This window comes from Cornus florida, unplaced genomic scaffold, assembly GCF_030987335.1.
Source record: "Cornus florida cultivar Cherokee Brave unplaced genomic scaffold, ASM3098733v1 CherokeeBrave_3.0.0_Hap2_Chr11, whole genome shotgun sequence".
Lineage (NCBI taxonomy): Eukaryota > Viridiplantae > Streptophyta > Magnoliopsida > Cornales > Cornaceae > Cornus > Cornus florida.
In genome coordinates, this window is record NW_026775581.1 from 112,343,230 (window position 1) to 112,354,307 (window position 11,078).

Consider the following 11,078-nt stretch of genomic DNA (forward strand, 5'->3'; position numbering starts at 1 on the left):
TTAAATACCAAGAAGATGGCTCAGCTCAAGTGGAGTCAAGTTACTTTGCCTGCAGAAGAGGGTGGTTTCAATGTTAGAAGGATCAGAGATATTGATTTTGCAGCAAAGTTAACTATGTGTTGGGATTTTATTCAGCAAAAAGATAAACTTTGGATCCAATGGTTGAAGGCAGTGCACTTAACTAAGACAAGTTTTTGGCTGGTTGTTCCTAAGGTGTCTGATTCAACTGTTTAGAAATACATTTTAGGGGTCAGAGAGATATTGTTAAACAATGTCAAATTTTAGGTTGGGGATGGTTTGTAGTTCAAGATGTTGACAGATCCTTGGTGTCAAATCAGTCCTTAATTTAGCTCTTTGGAGCAAATAGATTCAAAGTTTTTGATAGACATGTTAGTTTGTCTGTGTTAATACATCAAGGGAATTGGGACTTACCTGCAATCTTTTCTAATAACATGAAAATGTTGTTCAGCAGACTGGTATTCATGCAGGAAGCGATCAAATTCAGTGGAAACATGGGAACTTCTCATTGAAGGCAGCTTGGAATGTATGTCGAGCTACTGGGAATGAATGTAAATGAACTAAATTGTATTGGAAAAAATGTAAACTGCGGATTAGTATTTGTGTTGTCATCATTCTTCATAACAAAAATCTATCCTATGTGAATTTACAGGAAAAAAGGGCTATAAGTTACATCAATCTGTCACAATTGTTTTGTTGGGGATGATTCTAATGAGCATTTGTTTTGTCATTGTGAATTTGCTTCCGAGATTTGGCAAGTGATTTTTGATATGTTGCATATTCAGGATCGAAGGTTTACAAGTCTGAATCACATTGTTGACTGGTTTTTGCCGAATACTGTGTCCAAGTCTATTAAATCCAAGATCTTAAATGATATTTTTTTAGTTACCATTTAGAAGATATGGTCCAGTAGGAATGATATGCTACATACAGGAATACAGGAACAGAGCTCTCATATGGTACAGGCTATTATTTGGGATGTAATCACATTTCTAAATATTAGTTTAGCTGATCTTTTGATTGTTTTTGACTTGTAATGTTTTTTATTTTGAGATAGGTTGTTTGCTGGAATTGGAATGTTAATTCCTTTTTCAGAGTTAGGAGATCAGTCTCCTTTTGTAATTGTACTCTTTTGAATATTTATAAAACAAAAAAATACCCCATTCAGGAAAAAAAAAAAAAAAAAAAAAACAAAAAACAAAAAAAAAAAAAACTTCAGCTTTCTACTACCGATAGTAGCTTGTCAAGGTGCCTTCTTTGGCAACTTCTTAACCAGAGTTTAAAACTATCATAACTTTTTCGTCCGGACTCTGAATCAAGTGATTTTTTAGTCTAACTTTATTAATTTTTCGTTATCTTTTCAATGGCATGTTTGGTAGCATCCAATTCCATTTTACCCTTAGTCTTTTTCTTGTTGCTTCCGTTGAGTCACGGGACTTCTCGGGAGACCACTTTGGCGTCTTAGGGACAATGTATGTCTCTAGAGATCTTATTCTCTTTTTCGCTTCCGCATTCCGGATCCGTTAACGGGTCACCTTTTGGTTCATCACAGGATGCATCGGGTTGGTAAAACTAGGGTCATCACATAAACCTGGTAAGAAGAAAGCATTACATAGAACAAGGAGTACATCATAAGAAAGATGGGGTCATAAAGTTTTGCCACTTTATGGGTGACATAATTGGATTTTTGGAGTTGGAGAACTCTCCCCACCAACAAGATCCAGCCACCATTTCGAAGAGGATGAGACTTGTCTTGCTGAAAAATCCAAACTTAAGGGGCTAAATTTTTAAATAACAACAGTGGTAACATCTAAAAAAGAGGTGAACAAACAGTTTCCTCTTGGCACAAAGGGATCAGTAATTACAAGGTTTGATGCTGCATGTAATCCGCAAGTTTACCAGACTAAACTTTGAAACTTATCATACTAAATATTCACAACAAGTCATAATTATACAGCTATTATCCCCAAACTATATTCACAGCATGTCACAATTATAGAGCTATGGTTCCAATATTCAGCCAGAAAAAGCTATAGAGGTACTATTCAAGTTTATATCACTAAAATGTCACAATTATAGAATTATTTTTCCCAGACTATATTCACTAAGATATTACAATTATAAAACTATTGTTCAAGCATTCAACCAACAAAAGCTATATAACTACTATTCAAGTTTACATTACTAAGATGTCACAATTATTTAAGTTTTTTCATTCACAAGATATCTTCTAAAAACTGGTTTGATTCTTGGCCACCAACTGAAAAATTCAAAAGGCAAAAAGACATGAAGATGCATTGTAAGCCAAAAGACATGAAAATATATTGTGAGCATTGAGAATAATCATGAAGAGTTCATCATATTACCTCTTTTAAGATCATTCCTTACGGATTAAGGTTGATTACTTGTCCATGATAATAACTGAAACATATAAAAGGCATTCAAATAATGGGATTAAAATACATTAAAACAGTGGGATTAAAGGAAAATAGGGAAGAGCTAACAAAAAGAGGTCTTGTTACCTCGTTCTTGCATGTTTCTGATGAGTTTATCTCAATCCGTGATTCGGTCAATGAATTGGAGAAATCATCTAGCATTCTCAATGCGATGACCGCGGGGACCATCATGACCAAAGTGACAGATATGTGCAGTGTCGTTGCCAAGCTCTGTGGGATCATCCAGCTTAATGATCCCATTACTTAAGCAGACAACCACAAGCTCTTTATATAGGGATTCCATATTAGATTTATCCCATTTGTCAACCCGCAGAATATGGGATAAAAACTTACAAGTTTATTCCAATTGGCCTCTATCAATTTAATTGAGCATGTAACCAGTATTATGAATATAGTAACATTCTCTAGCCATATCAATTTCTTTCTCCTCATATTTTTCTTCACAAAACAAATACCAAGATAACTACAAATACAACAAACAATATTTTACCACTGAGTGTTTCTTGGGTAATGAGTTATGCAGCAGGACCCAGAACTACAATCAGACAAGCAATTACGTTCCGAAGTTGCACTAATCCCCAAAAATCCCTTAGCCATCTCCCAACAGTATTTCACAATGCCAAGAGTGTATTCTCCAATCCATGAAAGATAATAGCAGTTGCATTCACAATGCTATCCATCTGCACAATCATAAATAAATTTCTAATTGCGCGCATACAATGAAAAAAAAAAAATGAAGCATATATAAAATAGAAACAAGAACTCATTGTGGTTTAACTATTCCCCATATTCAAACCACAATAGTATAACACAAGAGGTCAGTTAACTTCATTGTGGTTTGAGTATTGGTTTCTAACATGACCTCTTGTGCAGACCGGCCTGATCAAGAATGGTATTGCAATTTTGATGATTTTTTAGTTTCTAAGATATCTATACACCACAATCAATTTAGGAATTAGTGAGTATATTTAGCTATATTAATTAGTCAAATGTTTTCCCTATTAATAAATGTCACGCCAATAAAGCTTAGAGGAAAGTTTATCTTCTTATTTGTCTGCCCCCTTCTGTCAGGAGTAAACTTTGTAGATTTATTGGTTTACTCCAGTGAGGTCAATCATTAGTCTCCACCTGCGATTTTTCTTTCTACGGTTTATTACTTCGTATATATTTTATTCAGACAGAGGATTCAATTGATTTGTCAAAAACTGAAAAATGAGAGAGAGACCACTGATTTTACTCCAGTGATTAATTCAAGAACTCTTGGAAAGTTATAAGGTGTTAGAAACCTCCTAGTTGGGTTAGAAAGCTATAGAATTTATCATAATAAAACATTAGCCTAAAATTGTGACCTTAATTACACACAAGGGACAAAAGGAGATTAAAAAATCACAATATGAATGTCTTATTTACCCATTAATTTTATGTCTCTGTAACAAAGGATTGAAGTATTACATTATTTATGTGACGGCCCTGGTTTTACAAACCCATTGCATTAGTGATGACCCAAAAGTTGACCCGGTAACAGATCCAAAATACGGAAGTGAAAGATAAAACCAAGGTCTCTAGAGATTTACATCATCCCTAAGACGCTAAAGTGACTTTCCATGAAGTCATGGAACTCAAGGAGAACAAAAAAGGAAACGAGGGTTAAAACAGGCAAAATTCGTAAATCAAGGGTGACATGGTCAAATTACAAATAAAAAGGAAAATTTTCTCTAAGCAAATCAAATGAGGTCCATATAACCTAATCTAATCATTTCACAACATTTTAAGAACTTTGGCCATGAATCCCACGAAGTACCAATCTCGGTTTAAGAAAAGTCCAACACTGTCTCACTAACCACATGAATAAGTCCCACTGTGATTTGAATATGAGAATGACATTGGTACCATTGAAAAACTGACTCAAAATTATTGAATTTAGGCTTAAGAATGACCCTATTTGGATTAAAAATAAAAAAGATATGACTGTTTGAGTTCGGGCAACAAAGTTGTCCCAAAACAAGAGAGTAGTGAGCCTGAGGCATTTCGGTCGACCGAAATGAACCCAGAATCACCAGAAGATTGAGAATTGAAGAAAAATCACTTAGGTCGACAGAAATGAAGAAACGATGGACTAGTTGTGACCTAAATAATACGTTAACTACTGGAAAATGAGTTTTAACCAATCAACTAAAACCAAAAAGTCACCGGTCAACCGAAATGTTATTTCGGTCGTTCGAAATGACTTGAGAAGGTGCAAAAGAATCTGCTATGCACCAGAAATGTTGAGGCTTTACCCAAGCCTCAAACCCTAACATGAATTGGTCCAAAAATAACACTTTAGAGTTGTGCAAGTGTGTGAGCATACTCACAAGTGTAAAACACATATAGAAAGGTGATACAATGGCTCAAAGCCTCATTACACGTTGAATTCACAAAATTATATGCCAAACCTCCAATGCTCATAAAAAGTTCATTCAAAAATAAAAACAAAGAACTAAATAGCAAAAATGTAAACTATAAGATGATTAGCCCTTGGCCACAAATCATACATATCAAATGAGTACTAAAAAGAGTGTTTAGGCACTCATTATATATCCGAAATTAAAAATGACACGTTAAACCAAACATTACATTTCAATTTCAAAAGAGAAGCTAAACATGCTAACACTTGCATGTTCTAAAAAAAAAAACACAAAAGTACTCCAAAAGCGCATAAGCTAAACATGTTCTAATATTTCTTGTTAATTAATTAAAAATTGAATGAAAACTCAAAATAGGATAGAAATTATTTATACTTTTAATAATAATAAAATAATAACTAGGCAAAAGCACGTGTTATGCACGTGATTAAAAAATCTATTATACATAAATAAACAATGTAAAACCTAGTTTTATTATATTCATGGAGTTTAAAAATTGTCACATTAACAAATTTTTATTCTTGAATTTTTTTTTATTAAAAAATAATAATAAAAAAGAAAACAATTTTTTTAAAAATACAATAATTACAATTTTCTCAATAGGACTTAAGTGTTTATGTTCACTATAGTGTACTTACATATAATAAATATAAAGTAAAGAAAATTCTAACTTTATATCGAGAGGTTGTTTTAAAGAAAGAGAAATAAATTCTTATACTATCACAAGGTGAAGAAAACCAATATTACCAACCCAGTCATAACATTAAACTCATTAATAGATAAAAAAATACCAACTCTTCTAAAATATCTGACCGATGAACTTTAAAGGAGAAAATCATTCATTATAAAGTGATCAATAAATTTCATTAAAGTTATAAAAGAAACTCTTTCATTGAAGTTTTTCACTAACTTTGCACAAACTTGGTTATATTTTTCTTTATTTATTTATTTTAAATCTTATTATAGTCTATCTAACAAAATTAGTAATTTTGTAACTCACGGAACAAAAATAATAGCTTACAAATAATTTTTTTTTAATATAAACAATTAATTATATTAATTACATTTTATTACGTGAATAAGTACTTTTACTTTATGCGTTAACTTATATTGATATTTGAGCTACTCTGATCTAGAAGTTTCACCAAAGGTCTTATGGCCAGTGATATCTCATCGACCTTCCAGAATAGATAGTAAAGACCCATACTAGAGGGTCCGGATCAGTATCCGGGTCTTTAATCGAACCCGAGATCTACTAAGAGCACTATGGTCATTTTCAACGTCAAGTCGTAATTAATACATCATTATGAGGTTTATACTACACTATAACATCATTAAACATCTCAGGATTGGTCACGAGAGATGTTTAAACAAGAACAAGGGAAGAACCAAAATTGGGTAGGGTACATGTCAACTAGTTTAGCCTTTATGCCCTTCTGCAGCTACTGCAGAACATGAAATCTCCAGGCATCGATTGGTTTGCCCCTCTTTTCCTTTTTTGACCTGTGTTTGTTAGTGTAAGGCCTCGACATCCCTTTTGGTCCATTTATGATCTTAATTATGGTATAAACCTATCCCGAAAATATGGATTCAATAGCATAAAACATAAATAAACCTCCATGCCTTTAGTTAAAGCATAATGAACTTAATACATTAATGAAAATTACAACGAGTCCGAATACATAAAAACATGGCCTTAAGGCCTTAAATGGATTTAGAAATACTAATGAGCCCTCAAATAAGTACATGGCATGGCTTATATCAAAAGAATTACACGGCCCTTTACAAGTTCATTATTTACATCAAAACTATAGCATCGAATATAAACTAAGGACCTAGTCTATAAAAGAGGTCCACAGTGCTATCTTAGTTGTTGAGGGAGAAGGGGAGAGTTGAGACTTAACGGCACTTATGGTTAATTTGCTTCCTAGACGCCGTAGTTTAAGGAAAAGCAGGGTGTTTTTTTTTTTTTTTTTTTTTTTTTTTTTTTTTTTTTTTTGCGCGTCCTTTAAGCATCCCTTTCCAAGTTCGATTGGGATCATTAGTTCGGTCAAGTTAGTTAATTTATTCATTTTCGTATTCCAAACAACGAAGCTTTTGCATGACGCAATATGTTAAAAAGGGTAAAGTACAGTCGCACCTCTAAAGTTTGACAAAAGGACACACTGATGAAAATTACTCATTTTTTGAACAATGACACCCCTCTTTTTGAAATTCCATCCAAACAAAGCCTTAAAACATATGAAAAGTCAAAATTACCCTTCCATATTAAATTCAGATATATTACAAAATATCAAACTAGACGCAATGGCCCTTTATTAATTTTTTTTTCTTTTCACTCTTCCTATCACATAATCTACACCTCTATCTGCTAACACACACACACACACACAGGCATATGCATATATATATTAGGATAAAGTGCAAAAAAAAACCATCAAAATTGACTAATTAATATAGCTAAATATACTCACTAATTCCTAAATTGATTGTGGTGTATAGATATCTTAGAAACTAAAAAATCATCAAAATTGCAATACCATTCTTGATCAGGCCGGTCTGCACAAGAGGTCATGTTAGAAACCAATACTCAAACCACAATGAAGTTAACTGACCTCTTGTGTTATACTATTGTGGTTTGAATATGGGGAATAGTCAAACCACAATGAGTTCTTGTTTCTATTTTATATATGCTTCATTTTTTTTTTTTCATTGTATGCGCGCAATTAGAAATTTATTTATGATTGTGCAGATGGATAGCATTGTGAATGCAACTGCTATTATCTTTCATGGATTGGAGAATACACTCTTGGCATTGTGAAATACTGTTGGGAGATGGCTAAGGGATTTTTGGGGATTAGTGCAACTTCGGAACGTAATTGCTTGTCTGATTGTAGTTCTGGGTCCTGCTGCATAACTCATTACCCAAGAAACACTCAGTGGTAAAATATTGTTTGTTGTATTTGTAGTTATCTTGGTATTTGTTTTGTGAAGAAAAATATGAGGAGAAAGAAATTGATATGGCTAGAGAATGTTACTATATTCATAATACTGGTTACATGCTCAATTAAATTGATAGAGGCCAATTGGAATAAACTTGAGCAAAAAACCCACTTGATCTACTAATTTGGCATATAACCTCCTGAACTAACCAATTTGGTGTAATTAACCTCGTCCGGTGATAAGCCGGTTGAATTTGACCGTAAAGACGCACATGATGGGTCATGTGACAACCCAAATTTCTTTAAATGACCATATAACCCTTTATGAAGCTAAAAGACCATAATGCCCCTTACCATTAATTCCAACCAAACATTCTCAATCGAATTCCCCCCCCCCCCACACACACACTTTGTAATCATGTATATCTAAATCAGTTGAATCATCATTTGAATACAACAATTTGTATTGGAAAGAAAAAGAAAAAAAAAAAACATTTTTATTAAAACAAACAACCACCATGGCAGCCAACACACGCTCTCTCTCAAACACACGTTTTCTCTCTCTAACCAATACCCTCTCTCATGGTGGCTCTGCAACACCCTCACTTTGCGCCCGTCTTTTATTTGGTCGAGTTTTGCTAGGATCTTGACACTCTACAAATTTGTTGGGATCCTTGTTGCCATACTTGATGCACACCCTCTGTCGCCTCGGCCGGATCATTCAAGAACAGCTCGTCGGCGGAGCAGGAGGCCATCGATCTGGTTCACTGGACCGAAGGTCGTCGGCAGCGGTAGCAAAGCACCGCGGTGGCTTCCCCCTCCAGAAAAAGACCCACCGCTCCTTCTCGGAACTGACCCAGCACTGATCCAACCTCCATTCCTCTCTTCTTAACGACGGCGGCTTTGCCCGAATCAGCCCCACTCCTTCCCGGTGCTTGACAGTGGTAGTGGAGTCCCCGTTCGTGGTCGTCATTGGTTAGGGTACGGTTTCGCCCATGGAAGATGTTGTACAGATTTTACCCAAAAAAAAAAAAAAAATTTGACTGGTATTTTGGTTTTGTATATTCTGGTAGTGGTTTTTTCGTATAGATTAAGCCCTCCACGTCTGATTAATGGTGATAAGGTTGGTGCGTGTTGTCAATTTTTTAGTGGATGCTGAGATTACACCCTCCATGTCAGACCATAGTGATAATGTTTATTTTTGTTGCTGATATTTTAACTGAAACGACGCAGTTTTTATAAGGGGTTCAATTGTCTTTCACTATTTATGTTTTCACCAATTGGCCGGAAATGTCACATTGAGGGTTAATTGCACCAAATTTAATAGTTCAAGGGGGCAAATTATAGTTCAGGGGGGTTAAATGCACATGGCCAATAGTTGAAGGGGTTTTTTTTTGCACTTTACCCTATATATTATACACATTACAACACCACCAGGTCCACCATCAACACCGGCTGGGCAGGTGCAGGGGTCGTCGACCGCCGCCACCGCACCTTAGCCTCCACCACCGCACCTTAGCCTCCACCGTCGCTACCACACCTACCTACACCGCTCTCCGTGGCGCATCCCCAACGACTACTATGATCTGTAACGACTCAACAAGAATTGATACCGTACAACACTTAGCATGCAAAACTATGCAAGAAACATTTTAACATAAACAAGTAAACAGTAAGCACATAGGCAGTTAAGCATGCTCATTTAAGTAAAATATCACGTAGCAAGTAGTCAAGTAAGCAACACAAACAACATTCCATGTGACCCTAAGTAGGCCTCTACCCGTTGTCCTAAAGGTTTTCGAACCTTTACTCTGATGCCAAATTTGTAACGATCCCAAAACTGATACTTTTTAAACAAAAAAAAAATTCGGCATGACCTCCCCTAAATATAGGCCTATCACAACCTGTTTAATTGCATTTTTAACCTGTCATGGCTCAAATTCCGAATTCACAGCAATAATAGATGGATAATCCTAGTTTGAAGCATTGTCTAGATTAGTTGGTTGTATTATCATCTACTATTGCCGTGAATTCAGAATTTGAGCCATGACAGGTTAAAAATGCAATTAAACAGGTTGTGATAGGCCTATTTTTAGGGAAGGTCATACCGAATTTTTTTTTTGTTTAAAAAGTATCAGTTTTGGGATCGTTACATGATCCCTCATCCGCCGTCAGATCAAGGTTTTTGGTGTCAGAAGATTAGCTAGCAGTTTCGCCGTCGTCTTGGAACGACTTTTGGGCAAAATATTATTAAAAGCAAATGACTTGTGCCCATAAAAATAGTTTGAATTGTACAACGAATTTTTTAAAAATTTGAAGTTCAAAAACAAATGTCATCAAAATGCTTAGGTTATATATATATACACTGTAATATATATTTGTATTTATTATATTAAATAACTCATCGAATTCATGAATCAGTTAATTTTTTTGAGACCCAAAATTTTTAAAAATCTATGCTAATCTAAATTCATGAACTGATTGGATCCACACAAGAATACTTATTTATGAATCAAGGTATTGATTGGATAGATTAAAAAATCAACCCAAACACAAGAATCCAATCAAATCGAATCAAATTTACGAATAAAATAAACTCCCAACACAAGAGAGATGATGCTTAAAGTGTTTAGTTCAACTATTCAAAGTTTGTAATCTCTGTGTGTGTATATAAATATATGAGGAGAAAGGGGCTATGCAAAATCTGGGTTTACGGGAGAGGCCGTGGATTGGTGGTGGGTTTGAGAGGCGATGATTGTGTGAGTGGCGGCGGCAATTGATGATTGGGATTGTGGGTGGTGGCGGCAATTGATGATTGGGCTGCGATTAGGTGGGTTTTGACAGTGGTGGCGGCGGCGATTATGTAGTGTGTGTGTGTGTATATATACACACACACACCGAGAGAAATGAATAAAGGTTTGGGTTTGGTTTTGGGTTTGGATTTAATCTAAGGATATTTAAGGTAATTAAAATATCAATTTTATATCAAAGAGTAATAAAGTTAATTCACCATCGTCAGGACCTCTTTGTCCATTTTTCAAACTTGAAGAAGGTGTCTTTATCAAAATAGATAAATAAATAAATTTTATCTCATGTCCTTTCGCCAAACCTCAAAAAAAAAAAAAAAAAAAAAAAAATGTGAATGGACTTTTACCCTGTTAAAAAAATGTTATACTACTTCACAACTACCCTAATTCGATATAAAATCATAAAACCTAAATTTGTTAAGTATAACATTTCCTTAACATATATACAAG